This window comes from Rhinoderma darwinii, chromosome 3 (assembly GCF_050947455.1).
Source record: "Rhinoderma darwinii isolate aRhiDar2 chromosome 3, aRhiDar2.hap1, whole genome shotgun sequence".
Lineage (NCBI taxonomy): Eukaryota > Metazoa > Chordata > Amphibia > Anura > Rhinodermatidae > Rhinoderma > Rhinoderma darwinii.
In genome coordinates, this window is record NC_134689.1 from 342,931,288 (window position 1) to 342,942,107 (window position 10,820).

Here is a 10,820-nt window from a genome sequence, read left to right on the forward strand (position 1 = left end):
TGATTGGTGGTAGGTCCCGGTGGGGGGGCAGCGGGAGAAACCTACATCCCCATGCCCAGCCAGAGTTCCAGGGTGATTGGTGGTAGGTCCCGGTGGGGGGCAGCGGGAGCAACCTGCATCCTCATGCCCAGCCAGAGTTCCAGGGTGATTGGTGGTAGGTCCCGGTGGGGGGGCAGCGGGAGAAACCTACATCCCCATGCCCAGCCAGAGTTCCAGGGTGATTGGTGGTAGGTCCCGGTGGGGGGGCAGCGGGAGAAACCTACATCCCCATGCCCAGCCAGAGTTCCAGGGTGATTGGTGGTAGGTCCCGGTGGGGGCCAGCGGGAGAAACCTACATCCCCATGCCCAGCCAGAGTTCCAGGGTGATTGGTGGTAGGTCCCGGTGGGGGCCAGCGGGAGCAACCTGCATCCTCATGCCCAGCCAGAGTTCCAGGGTGATTGGTGGTAGGTCCCGGTGGGGGGGCAGCGGGAGAAACCTACATCCCCATGCCCAGCCAGAGTTCCAGGGTGATTGGTGGTAGGTCCCGGTGGGGGGGCAGCGGGAGCAACCTACATCCCCATGCCCAGCCAGAGTTCCAGGGTGATTGGTGGTAGGTCCCGGTGGGGGGGCAGCGGGAGAAACCTACATCCCCATGCCCAGCCAGAGTTCCAGGGTGATTGGTGGTAGGTCCCGGTGGGGGGCAGCGGGAGCAACCTGCATCCTCATGCCCAGCCAGAGTTCCAGGGTGATTGGTGGTAGGTCCCGGTGGGGGGGCAGCGGGAGAAACCTACATCCCCATGCCCAGCCAGAGTTCCAGGGTGATTGGTGGTAGGTCCCGGTGGGGGGGCAGCGGGAGAAACCTACATCCCCATGCCCAGCCAGAGTTCCAGGGTGATTGGTGGTAGGTCCCGGTGGGGGCCAGCGGGAGAAACCTACATCCCCATGCCCAGCCAGAGTTCCAGGGTGATTGGTGGTAGGTCCCGGTGGGGGCCAGCGGGAGCAACCTGCATCCTCATGCCCAGCCAGAGTTCCAGGGTGATTGGTGGTAGGTCCCGGTGGGGGGGCAGCGGGAGAAACCTACATCCCCATGCCCAGCCAGAGTTCCAGGGTGATTGGTGGTAGGTCCCGGTGGGGGGGCAGCGGGAGCAACCTACATCCCCATGCCCAGCCAGAGTTCCAGGGTGATTGGTGGTAGGTCCCGGTGGGGGGGCAGCGGGAGAAACCTACATCCCCATGCCCAGCCAGAGTTCCAGGGTGATTGGTGGTAGGTCCCGGTGGGGGGCAGCGGGAGCAACCTGCATCCTCATGCCCAGCCAGAGTTCCAGGGTGATTGGTGGTAGGTCCCGGTGGGGGGGCAGCAGGAGAAACCTACATCCCCATGCCCAGCCAGAGTTCCAGGGTGATTGGTGGTAGGTCCCGGTGGGGGGGCAGCGGGAGAAACCTACATCCCCATGCCCAGCCAGAGTTCCAGGGTGATTGGTGGTAGGTCCCGGTGGGGGCCAGCGGGAGAAACCTACATCCCCATGCCCAGCCAGAGTTCCAGGGTGATTGGTGGTAGGTCCCGGTGGGGGCCAGCGGGAGCAACCTGCATCCTCATGCCCAGCCAGAGTTCCAGGGTGATTGGTGGTAGGTCCCGGTGGGGGGCAGCGGGAGAAACCTACATCCCCATGCCCAGCCAGAGTTCCAGGGTGATTGGTGGTAGGTCCCGGTGGGGGGGCAGCGGGAGCAACCTACATCCCCATGCCCAGCCAGAGTTCCAGGGTGATTGGTGGTAGGTCCCGGTGGGGTGGAAGGGGAGCAGCGGGAGCAACCTGCATCTCCATGCCCAGACAGAGTTCCAGAGTGATTGCAGGTAGGTCCCGGTGGGGTGGAAGGGGGTCAGCGGGAGCAAACTGCATCCCCATGCCCAGCCAGAGTTCCAGGGTGATTGCAGGTAGGTCCCGGTGGGGTGGAAGGGGGGGCAGCGGGACCAACCTGTGTCCCTATGCCCAGCCAGAGTTCCAGAGTGATTGCAGGTAGGTCCCGGTGGGGTGGAAGGGGGGGGCAGCGGGACCAACCTGTGTCCCTATGCCCAGCCAGAGTTCCAGAGTGATTGCAGGTAGGTCCCGGTGGGGTGGAAGGGGGTCAGCGGGAGCAACTTGCATCCCCATGCCCAGCCAGAGAACCAGGGTGATTGCTGGTAGGTCCCGGTGGGGTGGAAGGGGGGGCAGCGGGACCAACCTGTGTCCCTATGCCCAGCCAGAGTTCCAGAGTGATTGCAGGTAGGTCCCGGTGGGGTGGAAGGGGGTCAGCGGGAGCAAACCGCATCCCCATGCCCAGCCAGAGTTCCAGGGTGATTGCAGGTAGGTCCCGGTGGGGTGGAAGGGGGGGCAGCGGGACCAACCTGTGTCCCTATGCCCAGCCAGAGTTCCAGAGTGATTGCAGGTAGGTCCCGGTGGGGTGGAAGGGGGGGCAGCGGGACCAACCTGTGTCCCTATGCCCAGCCAGAGTTCCAGAGTGATTGCAGGTAGGTCCCGGTGGGGTGGAAGGGGGTCAGCGGGAGCAACTTGCATCCCCATGCCCAGCCAGAGAACCAGGGTGATTGCTGGTAGGTCCCGGTGGGGTGGAAGGGGGGGCAGCGGGACCAACCTGTGTCCCTATGCCCAGCCAGAGTTCCAGAGTGATTGCAGGTAGGTCCCGGTGGGGTGGAAGGGGGTCAGCGGGAGCAAACCGCATCCCCATGCCCAGCCAGAGTTCCAGGGTGATTGCAGGTAGGTCCCGGTGGGGTGGAAGGGGGGGCAGCGGGACCAACCTGTGTCCCTATGCCCAGCCAGAGTTCCAGAGTGATTGCAGGTAGGTCCCGGTGGGGTGGAAGGGGGTCAGCGGGAGCAACTTGCATCCCCATGCCCAGCCAGAGTTCCAGGGTGATTGCAGGTAGGTCCCGGTGGGGTGGAAGGGGGTCAGCTGGAGCAAACCGCATCCCCATGCCCAGCCAGAGTTCCAGAGTGATTGCAGGTAGGTCCCGGTGGGGTGGAAGGGGGTCAGCGGGAGCAACTTGCATCCCCATGCCCAGCCAGAGTTCCAGGGTGATTGCAGGTAGGTCCCGGTGGGGTGGAAGGGGGTCAGCTGGAGCAAACCGCATCCCCATGCCCAGCCAGAGTTCCAGGGTGATTGCAGGTAGGTCCCGGTGGGGTGGAAGGGGGGGCAGCGGGACCAACCTGTGTCCCTATGCCCAGCCAGAGTTCCAGAGTGATTGCAGGTAGGTCCCGGTGGGGTGGAAGGGGGTCAGCGGGAGCAACTTGCATCCCCATGCCCAGCCAGAGAACCAGGGTGATTGCTGGTAGGTAAGGAGATCCATTTGGTGACCAAACAGCAGTGAAAATAAAAAGGCCCAAATGTCAAAGAATGACACTTTTAATACTGAAAGTGAAACATTTAAAATCAAGTTAAAGTGGGGTATGTTCAGAAATGTCAGAGGCGGTAATGAGCAGCAGAGGCAGGCCGGGGCAGAGTTCCAGGGCCAGGGGTGTGACGGCAGGCAGCGTAGGCCGGGGCAGAGTTCCAGGGCGGTGGGTGAGAGGACTAGGCCTCAATCCAAGGAGATCCATTTGGTGACCAAGCAGCAGTGAAAATAAAAAGGCCCAAATGTCAAAGAATGCCATTTCTGCTACTGAAAGTGAAACATTTGAAAGTGAAACATTTAAAATCAAGTTAAAGTGGGGTATGTTCAAAAATGTCAGAGGCGGTGGTGAACAGCAAGGGCAGGCCGGGGCAGAGTTCCAGGGCCAGGGGTGTGACGGCAGGCAGCGTAGGCCGGGGCAGAGTTCCAGGGCGGTGGGTGAGAGGACTAGGCCTCAATCCAAGGAGATCCATTTGGTGACCAAGCAGCAGTGAAAATAAAAAGGCCCAAATGTCAAAGAATGCCATTTCTGCAACTGAAAGTGAAACATTTGAAAGTGACACATTTAAAATCAAGTTAAAGTGGGGTATGTTCAAAAATGTCAGAGGCGGTAATGAGCAGCAGAGGCAGGCCGGGGCAGAGTTCCAGGGCCAGGGGTGTGACGGCAGGCAGCGTAGGCCGGGGCAGAGTTCCAGGGCGGTGGGTGAGAGGACTAGGCCTCAATCCAAGGAGATCCATTTGGTGACCAAGCAGCAGTGAAAATAAAAAGGCCCAAATGTCAAAGAATGCCATTTCTGCTACTGAAAGTGAAACATTTGAAAGTGAAACATTTAAAATCAAGTTAAAGTGGGGTATGTTCAAAAATGTCAGAGGCGGTGGTGAACAGCAAGGGCAGGCCGGGGCAGAGTTCCAGGGCCAGGGGTGTGACGGCAGGCAGCGTAGGCCGGGGCAGAGTTCCAGGGCGGTGGGTGAGAGGACTAGGCCTCAATCCAAGGAGATCCATTTGGTGACCAAGCAGCAGTGAAAATAAAAAGGCCCAAATGTCAAAGAATGCCATTTCTGCAACTGAAAGTGAAACATTTGAAAGTGACACATTTAAAATCAAGTTAAAGTGGGGTATGTTCAAAAATGTCAGAGGCGGTGGTGAACAGCAAGGGCAGGCCGGGGCAGAGTTCCAGGGCCAGGGGTGTGACGGCAGGCAGCGTAGGCCGGGGCAGAGTTCCAGGGCGGTGGGTGAGAGGACTAGGCCTCAATCCAAGGAGATCCATTTGGTGACCAAGCAGCAGTGAAAATAAAAAGGCCCAAATGTCAAAGAATGCCATTTCTGCTACTGAAAGTGAAACATTTAAAAGTGACACATTTAAAATCAAGTTAAAGTGGGGTATGTTCAAAAATGTCAGAGGCGGTAGTGAACAGCAGAGGTAGGCCGGGGCAGAGTTCCAGGGCCAGGGGTGTCACGGCAGGCAGCGTAGGCCGGGGAAGAGTTCCAGGGCGGTGGGGAGAGGACTAGGCCTCAATCCAAGGGGATCCATTTGGTGACCAAGCAGCAGTGAAAATGAAAAGGCCCAAATGTCAAAGAATGCCATTTCTGCAACTGAAAGTGAAACATTTGAAAGTGACACATTTAAAATCAAGTTAAAGTGGGGTATGTTCAAAAATGTCAGAGGCGGTAGTGAACAGCAGAGGTAGGCCGGGGCAGAGTTCCAGGGCCAGGGGTGTCACGGCAGGCAGCGTAGGCCGGGGCAGAGTTCCAGGGCAGTGGGGAGAGGACTAGGCCTCGATCTAAGGAGATCCATTTGGTGACCAAACAGCAGTGAAAATAAAAAGGCCCAAATGTCAAAGAATGACATTTTTGATACTGAAAGTGAACCATTTAAAATCAAGTGAAAGTGGAGTACGTTCAAAAATGTCAGAGGCGGTGGTGAACAGCAGGGGCAGGCCGGGGCATAGTTCCAGGGCCAGAGTGTGACGGCAGCACAGGCCGGGGCAGAGCTCCAGGGCCAGAGTGTGACGGCAGGCAGCATAGGCCGGGGCACAGTTCCAGGGCCAGAGTGTGACGGCAGGCAGCGTAGGCCGGGGCAGAGTTCCAGGGCGGTGGGGAGAGGACTAGGCCTCGAGATAAGGTGATCCATTTGGTGACCAAGCAGCAGTGGAAATAAAAAGGCCCAAATTTCAAAGAATGACATTTTTGATACTGAAAGTGAAACATTTAAAATCAAGTTAAAGTGGGGTACGTTCAAAAATGTCAGAGGCGGTAATGAGCAGCAGAGGCAGGCCGTGGGCACAGTTCCAGGGCCAGAGTGTGACGGCAGCACAGGCCGGGGCAGAGTTCCAGGGCCAGAGTGTGACGGCAGGCAGCATAGGCCGGGGCACAGTTCCAGGGCCAGAGTGTGACGGCACGCAGCGTAGGCCGGGGCAGAGTTCCAGGGCGGTGGGGAGAGGACTAGGCCTCGAGATAAGGAGATCCATTTGGTGACCCAACAGCAGTGAAAATAAAAAGGCCCAAATGTCAAAGAATGACATTTCTGCTACTGAAAGTGACACATTTAAAATCAAGTGAAAGTGGGGTATGTTCAAAAAATGTCAGAGGCGGTAATGAGCAGCAGAGGCAGGCCGGGGCACAGTTCCAGGGCCAGAGTGTGACACTGTCCGCCGATAGATAACCCTTTGCACATTATCGTCATCATCATTATCAGCAGCAGTTGCTGTCAGCCAGCTCCAGAGTGTATGAGCGGCGTGTGCTGCCCATTGCAGCCCAGGGTAGAGGAGCCGTGTGCAAGCTGTGCATGCCCGGGGGCAACAGTGTATGAGCTCCTCAGCGCCAGCGGGGGGGGGTCCCACTATGTCCCAAGCCGCCTGACATGTACTTCCGGTCGGCTAGGAGGTGGCATGTCAGCTGGGCTGTCAGCCAGCTCCAGAGTGTATGAGCGGTGTGTGCCTGCACCCGTGGGGGGGGGGGATACAGGAGCCATGGGGAAGCTGTGCAAGACCGGGGGCAGCCGTGTACGAGCTCCGCAGCGCCCCTTGTGGACTTCCAGGGCAAGAGCGATATGAGCGGCAAAGTCATGCCGACCTCCTGGAAGTCCCCGTCGGCTTCGCTCGCGGGTCGGTCCCGCTGATTTTTCTACCTTCATAATAAAAAAATCTTTTTTTTTTTATGGCATTTTCGGAAGCCTCAAGCCCACCTGGAGTTGCACGAGCAAGGCCACGTCGGCGTCTCCTTCCGAAAGCGGCCGGGAGCCAGTTCCGAGTATGAGCGGCGTGTGCCTGCCTTTTGCACCCGTGGGGGGATAGAGGGGCCCCTGGGGAGCTTGTACATGCCGGCAGCTTCCTTGTGGGAGCTCCACAGCGCCCGCGGCGAGTCCCGTTGTGTCCAGCCGGCTGACAAGCACTTCCGGTCCGCGAAGGATGCATGTCAGCGGCGGTGTGCCCGCTCCGGGTATGAGCGGCGTGTGCCTGCCTATGGCATCCTTGGGGGGATAGAGGAGCCATGGGGAAGCCGTGCCAGCCCGGTTGCAGCCGTGTATGAGCTCCTCAGCGCCAGCCTCGGAGTTTGAGGGCTTTAGCGGTATGCACGGCCAACTCATGCCGACCTCCTGGAAGTCCCCGTCGGCTTCGCTCGCGGGTCGGTCCCGCTGATTTTTCTACCTTCATAATAAAAAAATCTTTTTTTTTTTATGGCATTTTCGGAAGCCTCAAGCCCACCTGGAGTTGCACGAGCAAGGCCACGTCGGCGTCTCCTTCCGAAAGCGGCCGGGAGCCAGTTCCGAGTATGAGCGGCGTGTGCCTGCCTTTTGCACCCGTGGGGGGATAGAGGGGCCCCTGGGGAGCTTGTACATGCCGGCAGCTTCCTTGTGGGAGCTCCACAGCGCCCGCGGCGAGTCCCGTTGTGTCCAGCCGGCTGACAAGCACTTCCGGTCCGCGAAGGATGCATGTCAGCGGCGGTGTGCCCGCTCCGGGTATGAGCGGCGTGTGCCTGCCTATGGCATCCTTGGGGGGATAGAGGAGCCATGGGGAAGCCGTGCCAGCCCGGTTGCAGCCGTGTATGAGCTCCTCAGCGCCAGCCTCGGAGTTTGAGGGCTTTAGCGGTATGCACGGCCAACTCATGCCGACCTCCTGGAACTCCCCGTCGGCTTCGCTCGCGGGTCGGTCCCGCTGATTTTTCTACCTTCATAATAAAAAAATCTTTTTTTTTTTATGGCATTTTCGGAAGCCTCAAGCCCACCTGGAGTTGCACGAGCAAGGCCACGTCGGCGTCTCCTTCCGAAAGCGGCCGGGAGCCAGTTCCGAGTATGAGCGGCGTGTGCCTGCCTTTTGCACCCGTGGGGGGATAGAGGGGCCCCTGGGGAGCTTGTACATGCCGGCAGCTTCCTTGTGGGAGCTCCACAGCGCCCGCGGCGAGTCCCGTTGTGTCCAGCCGGCTGACAAGCACTTCCGGTCCGCGAAGGATGCATGTCAGCGGCGGTGTGCCCGCTCCGGGTATGAGCGGCGTGTGCCTGCCTATGGCATCCTTGGGGGGATAGAGGAGCCATGGGGAAGCCGTGCCAGCCCGGTTGCAGCCGTGTATGAGCTCCTCAGCGCCAGCCTCGGAGTTTGAGGGCTTTAGCGGTATGCACGGCCAACTCATGCCGACCTCCTGGAACTCCCCGTCGGCTTCGCTCGCGGGTCGGTCCCGCTGATTTTTCTACCTTCATAATAAAAAAATCTTTTTTTTTTTATGGCATTTTCGGAAGCCTCAAGCCCACCTGGAGTTGCACGAGCAAGGCCACGTCGGCGTCTCCTTCCGAAAGCGGCCGGGAGCCAGTTCCGAGTATGAGCGGCGTGTGCCTGCCTTTTGCACCCGTGGGGGGATAGAGGGGCCCCTGGGGAGCTTGTACATGCCGGCAGCTTCCTTGTGGGAGCTCCACAGCGCCCGCGGCGAGTCCCGTTGTGTCCAGCCGGCTGACAAGCACTTCCGGTCCGCGAAGGATGCATGTCAGCGGCGGTGTGCCCGCTCCGGGTATGAGCGGCGTGTGCCTGCCTATGGCATCCTTGGGGGGATAGAGGAGCCATGGGGAAGCCGTGCCAGCCCGGTTGCAGCCGTGTATGAGCTCCTCAGCGCCAGCCTCGGAGTTTGAGGGCTTTAGCGGTATGCACGGCCAACTCATGCCGACCTCCTGGAACTCCCCGTCGGCTTCGCTCGCGGGTCGGTCCCGCTGATTTTTCTACCTTCATAATAAAAAAATCTTTTTTTTTTTATGGCATTTTCGGAAGCCTCAAGCCCACCTGGAGTTGCACGAGCAAGGCCACGTCGGCGTCTCCTTCCGAAAGCGGCCGGGAGCCAGTTCCGAGTATGAGCGGCGTGTGCCTGCCTTTTGCACCCGTGGGGGGATAGAGGGGCCCCTGGGGAGCTTGTACATGCCGGCAGCTTCCTTGTGGGAGCTCCACAGCGCCCGCGGCGAGTCCCGTTGTGTCCAGCCGGCTGACAAGCACTTCCGGTCCGCGAAGGATGCATGTCAGCGGCGGTGTGCCCGCTCCGGGTATGAGCGGCGTGTGCCTGCCTATGGCATCCTTGGGGGGATAGAGGAGCCATGGGGAAGCCGTGCCAGCCCGGTTGCAGCCGTGTATGAGCTCCTCAGCGCCAGCCTCGGAGTTTGAGGGCTTTAGCGGTATGCACGGCCAACTCATGCCGACCTCCTGGAACTCCCCGTCGGCTTCGCTCGCGGGTCGGTCCCGCTGATTTTTCTACCTTCATAATAAAAAAATCTTTTTTTTTTTATGGCATTTTCGGAAGCCTCAAGCCCACCTGGAGTTGCACGAGCAAGGCCACGTCGGCGTCTCCTTCCGAAAGCGGCCGGGAGCCAGTTCCGAGTATGAGCGGCGTGTGCCTGCCTTTTGCACCCGTGGGGGGATAGAGGGGCCCCTGGGGAGCTTGTACATGCCGGCAGCTTCCTTGTGGGAGCTCCACAGCGCCCGCGGCGAGTCCCGTTGTGTCCAGCCGGCTGACAAGCACTTCCGGTCCGCGAAGGATGCATGTCAGCGGCGGTGTGCCCGCTCCGGGTATGAGCGGCGTGTGCCTGCCTATGGCATCCTTGGGGGGATAGAGGAGCCATGGGGAAGCCGTGCCAGCCCGGTTGCAGCCGTGTATGAGCTCCTCAGCGCCAGCCTCGGAGTTTGAGGGCTTTAGCGGTATGCACGGCCAACTCATGCCGACCTCCTGGAAGTCCCCGTCGGCTTCGCTCGCGGGTCGGTCCCGCTGATTTTTCTACCTTCATAATAAAAAAATCTTTTTTTTTTTATGGCATTTTCGGAAGCCTCAAGCCCACCTGGAGTTGCACGAGCAAGGCCACGTCGGCGTCTCCTTCCGAAAGCGGCCGGGAGCCAGTTCCGAGTATGAGCGGCGTGTGCCTGCCTTTTGCACCCGTGGGGGGATAGAGGGGCCCCTGGGGAGCTTGTACATGCCGGCAGCTTCCTTGTGGGAGCTCCACAGCGCCCGCGGCGAGTCCCGTTGTGTCCAGCCGGCTGACAAGCACTTCCGGTCCGCGAAGGATGCATGTCAGCGGCGGTGTGCCCGCTCCGGGTATGAGCGGCGTGTGCCTGCCTATGGCATCCTTGGGGGGATAGAGGAGCCATGGGGAAGCCGTGCCAGCCCGGTTGCAGCCGTGTATGAGCTCCTCAGCGCCAGCCTCGGAGTTTGAGGGCTTTAGCGGTATGCACGGCCAACTCATGCCGACCTCCTGGAACTCCCCGTCGGCTTCGCTCGCGGGTCGGTCCCGCTGATTTTTCTACCTTCATAATAAAAAAATCTTTTTTTTTTTATGGCATTTTCGGAAGCCTCAAGCCCACCTGGAGTTGCACGAGCAAGGCCACGTCGGCGTCTCCTTCCGAAAGCGGCCGGGAGCCAGTTCCGAGTATGAGCGGCGTGTGCCTGCCTTTTGCACCCGTGGGGGGATAGAGGGGCCCCTGGGGAGCTTGTACATGCCGGCAGCTTCCTTGTGGGAGCTCCACAGCGCCCGCGGCGAGTCCCGTTGTGTCCAGCCGGCTGACAAGCACTTCCGGTCCGCGAAGGATGCATGTCAGCGGCGGTGTGCCCGCTCCGGGTATGAGCGGCGTGTGCCTGCCTATGGCATCCTTGGGGGGATAGAGGAGCCATGGGGAAGCCGTGCCAGCCCGGTTGCAGCCGTGTATGAGCTCCTCAGCGCCAGCCTCGGAGTTTGAGGGCTTTAGCGGTATGCACGGCCAACTCATGCCGACCTCCTGGAACTCCCCGTCGGCTTCGCTCGCGGGTCGGTCCCGCTGATTTTTCTACCTTCATAATAAAAAAATCTTTTTTTTTTTATGGCATTTTCGGAAGCCTCAAGCCCACCTGGAGTTGCACGAGCAAGGCCACGTCGGCGTCTCCTTCCGAAAGCGGCCGGGAGCCAGTTCCGAGTATGAGCGGCGTGTGCCTGCCTTTTGCACCCGTGGGGGGATAGAGGGGCC